The sequence below is a fragment of the Helianthus annuus genome, chromosome 5, assembly GCF_002127325.2.
Source record: "Helianthus annuus cultivar XRQ/B chromosome 5, HanXRQr2.0-SUNRISE, whole genome shotgun sequence".
NCBI lineage: Eukaryota > Viridiplantae > Streptophyta > Magnoliopsida > Asterales > Asteraceae > Helianthus > Helianthus annuus.
In genome coordinates, this window is record NC_035437.2 from 141027294 (window position 1) to 141032378 (window position 5085).

Consider the following 5085-nt stretch of genomic DNA (forward strand, 5'->3'; position numbering starts at 1 on the left):
GCCGCGTAAGACTTAACAAAATCTTATGCGGGCCGCGACAGACGCCCAGATACAGAAAACGTAGACAGCAGCACTGTTCAGCCTTATAACCGACTTTAACAGATCTTTTCAGCAGCATGGGCGACCCCTTACAGTTCTTAGGCACTAGGAAACACTTGTAATGATCTGGGATCCATGCTAGACTTACTTGTCATGATCATGATGGATTAAGAACACTATAAAAGGCCCTTGTGTTGCAACATTGTGTTCACTCATTCGATCTGCATTCTTGGAGCTTTCTGGAGCATAAGAGCAGACCCTAAGCATCCCAAATCGTGCATAGGACTTCAGTAAGTATGCTTGACCTTCATTAGCTGAGGTTTTTACTTAGTTTTAGCTTAAAAGTCAAACCGTCGTAATTAACGGTTGACTTAACGATTAATCATTAAAGGTCCAGTGATTAGTCAAATCAAAGGTAGTTATAAGTTGGTAATTATGTGGGCATTAAACCCTCAAAAGGGCACCCTCTGATTCCTAATCTAACTAGATCAAATGTCGGGTCAAAGTTGTTTAGAAAAAGTCAACAGAATGCTAATTTTTGAATTAACGCATAATTAACAATGTAGGAGGCATGTAACCTATTTTATCACTCATATAACTTGATAATAAGTATAATAACTGGCCAAAGCTTGTTTGATCCGACAATTTTCTGTTTAGACCCGGTTCGGAACCGAAAGTCGCAAAACTTTGACTTTTGCTTTGACTTCAGTTCTGACCCGTTTTAGTAGAGTCAAGAAATGCCTTCGGACTTCCTTAGGACCAGGTTACATGATAGTATAACCTTCTGTGACTGGTTCATTGATTGTCCGCTTCGTTTACATGTTTCCGTTAATTGCCTAATGTTTGACCATAATGCCCTTTTAACCATAGAACGAGAATTTTGGAAATGCGAAAGGACAATAATCTTCGTTACGGATTATTAAGCATGTCCCTAAAGTTTCATAGCAGTTCGAGGTCCAAAATAGAAGTTATGCTAAAGAGCGCAATTAAGAAAACTTTTGTTAATTAAACGGCGCACTTAGCATAAAGCCTATCTAAACCCAACTTTTGGCACCAAACCTTTCACCCACTGATGTAATATAATATTTTGAGATTTTTAAAGATTTTTAATTATTTTTAACCTGCTCATAACCTAAGGTTATGGCGTTGATTTGGTAAATAACGATTATAACCTTTTCGGGCATAAAATGAGTTCTACATAGTATTTTGACACCAATCCAATTACTACTGATTTTATATAACAAATAAAATATTTTGAAACCTGTAACCTGATCAGAAAAATCAGATTTCCTGTATAACCCGAAAATCGCTTAAAAACGACTTTATACACGTATTAAACGCATAGTATGGGTTTGTAACCATTTTGTCACATAAGACTTAACACCAACTGATTTACCCTGTTAAAATAAGTTATTTTACTGATTTATTCAGACCCGAATCACAGGAGTTTAATTAATCGCTTTTATAATCTTTAAAATGACCAAAATACCCCTACGGGGCTTATATTGAGATTAAACTCGTTTTGGGCATGATGGAAAGTATCCTACTGATATCACAACATATTTAGGGCATATTAACTTAGGAAACATGTATAGGACTCTTACGGTTACCAGTTACGCTATTTTACGCGTTCGGTTCGGTTTATGTAACTAGTTTACATAAATTAGCCGAAACGGGTCAAACCTTATCGTTTTTATCTCAAAATCCAGAAGGTGTTTAGTTCACCCATATTATACAAGTCTTTAAACTTGTCGGGACTAAAACACATTCTATTCCGGTCTTCGCCTAATCGTGCGTTCGAACCGTATCTTTCGTTAAAACTAACCGGTCTAAGCTTAGGCTTAAATAAAGACCCGTTAGGATTCTAATAGGTTACTATAAAACTTCGTTCCAGAATAGGAGACCCGGTAAAAGCTACACGCACTTGCTATTTGTGATTGATACATGCAAAGGTAAATACTTTTAACTTGATTTCCCTTATACGGGCTTGGGGTACGGTATATAAAATACCGCTTGGTCTGGCATTGAATCTTTAATCAAATAGAGATTAAATCATTGATATGCTCTGTTTTGAAATGTTTTGTTTGCTTAAAGCCTTTGGGGGGTTAATGACCATGTCCCGGATATCCTTGGCATCATCTTACGAGATGGCCACAACCTGAGCACGGGGTGTAGGTGTACACCCGTCAGTGCATAAATGAATAAATAATGTGGTGTGTCTATTGATCTTTAACCCGGTCTACGGATCGGACTACTGAACGCATAAGGAACATGTAATTCGTTTACAAGTATTATATTCAAATAATTATCCCAAGTTATAAAAGTTTGTGCCACATGCATTCAAATCAATTTTATTAAACTTTTCAACTGAGTCGGTTGGATGTATTTACCAGTGTAAACTGATGTATTTTCTCAAAAAGGTTAAGTGCAGGTACTACGCGAACTGGGCTGGCTTTCTCCTAGCGTCCACAATAAGTCTCGCAAGCTTGGATGTCAAAACTGTTGAACAATGTTTTCCTATTTATTTTTGATCCCCCTGTGGATTACTTTCAACTGTTTTGTTACTTGATATTACAATTTGTTAAAGTTGAAATATATCTATCTTTTGCTTCCGCTGTGCATTTAAATATTGTGTTGTTTAACTGTAATGTTACCAACTACGTCACGATACTCCCCTACCGGGCCCACCGGTGAAACGTGGAAATATCGGGGTGTGACAGGTTGGTATCAGAGCCAACGTTGAGCGAATTAAACACTAGCCTTATGTGTTTAATCTCAATGACACAATTGCACATACTCGAGTCTAGACAAGAACTTAGGACGAATCCAAATTATTGCTTTAGTTTGTCCTTTATTGTTTGTTATTTATTTCAATTGCTTAATCAGGAAATATGCCACCAAGAATCAGAAGAGGAGGAAGAGGCAAAGGGCCAATCTCTACCCACAACGATCACGAGGCCGGGCCTTCTCACCTGCGAACTCCTTCCACTACAATGAGTGGCGAACCTCAGAGAAACAGGAGGAACCTTTTTGAGCCCGCTAGATGGTCTATCTCGCACAGTTCAACACCTTCTTACCATCACTCTTTTGGGCCGCACTCGGAAAACGAGCCCGATAACCCTCAACCTTCAAACATACCTCTCCAGCGTTCCGTTTCGCACCGTTCCTTTGGCGACCCTACTCCTGTCTTTCAGGGCTGGTTTAACCCGGCAAACTTTATCCAAGAACCAGTGGGTTTTAACCAATTGGGTCCGGAGAACCATTTCTCAGAAGACAATGCAATGGACATGGACGAGGACACGGATCCCGTCGAGCCTGCAATAGGTACCCCCAACCATCCCATCGAGATCTCTGATGGATCATCTTTTCACGGAACACCCTATCAGGGTCCAGACAGTTACCAAGCAAGATTCAACCAGTGTGAGTGGTACTTTACACCCTCTCACCATTTATCGCCTCATGAGCAACAACAGCAGCAGCAGGATCCCTCCGAGGATTCGCGTTTCGTGGCAGTCACGCCACCGCCTCCACCGCCGCCAGTTCATCAAGCACCTCCAGATCCTCCAAGGCGTAGGAGAACAGGCGCGCGGATATCCGCACGAAGAGGGGATTTTCACTTTAGCACCCCTCGACACTCCAGTGGCAGTCATTATCCGCCACTACATGAAGACCCACAAATGGGTGGACCTTCGAACCCAACTGCAGAGGTGAATTCTGCACCAGTTGCACCACCACCGCCACCATTTGGTTATGATAACCCGATACCTACATACGCCGGTTCCACAACATACAACCCGTTTGAGCTGCCAGCTCACACTCTCTACAACTATATTGATGCCGACCCATACCTAGAAGCGGCGGCAAACTACAACGCCCTTCATCCCGAAGGACCTTATGGAACTCTTTGGGGAATAGGATACTCAACTCATGGGTATCCAGTACCTGCTAGACCTCCGGCTCAGCACCTATCGCAGCCGCCATGTTTTTCCCCACCGGAGCAGGAAGAAATCCTCCACCGTTTAAACAGGGTGGAACAAGATTTTGAAGAAGAGCGTAAGAAAAACCGTGGTTTCCTCAAAGGCCTGGCAAACCTGTTAAAGGGAAAGAAGAAGCGAGATCATTAATCTCTATATGTATTATTGTAAATCCTATTTCAATCAAGTCCCTGCGTGGACATTTATATGTATGTTTAGTCCCTGCATGGACTTGTCTTTTAGTCCCTGCGTGGACTTGTCTTTTAGTCCCTGCGTAGACCTATCTTTCAGTCCCTGTGAGGACATCTATCCTAGTATTGGTCCCTGCGTGGACTTGTTTTCTAATTTAACCTCTATGTGGGTAATTCGTCTATTAAAAGTCCCGTTTAGGGCAATGTGTGAAATCCTTTTATGTTTAATGGAATGTTAAGTTTATAATTTTTCATCTTTGCCATTATATACATAAATACGTTATATATGAAATAAATAATTCAAAATCATTCCTTACCAAATATTAAATAAGAATCTCAAGGGTATAACCTAGCTTACATGTCTTTATAAGACTTGGCCAAGATGATAAAACCTGTTTAAAAGATTCAGATCCCTGTTAACCTCTGTAAATATGTTAACACTCCTGGCAGACGTGATTTGTTAAAAAAAATCACACACGTCATTCTTATATAAGGATTCTTCAAAAGATTCCTAAACCTAACTTAATGATATATAAATCATGGGTTTAAATCATCAATTAAGATGATCATATGTTAGTAGTATAGTGCCTACGGGCCATACTCATTGTCATATAAGATAAAAGATAGTAGTAGTCTATGACTCCCTGTCAGAAAAGGTAAAGAACTATGTTCAAACCTTAATGCTTCGATTCTCTGAAATCATGGCTTATAATTTAAAATGTCCATGTGACATGGCCTATTGTGCTAATAATACTTTTACTGTTGTGTAATTAAGATATTATAAATAAAAATCCTAAATAAATGTGAGTAATAAATTAACCAAATATGGCTTATGTTTACCATCGTTAATGAATTGCCCAAAAAGGCAAATTCCATAATAA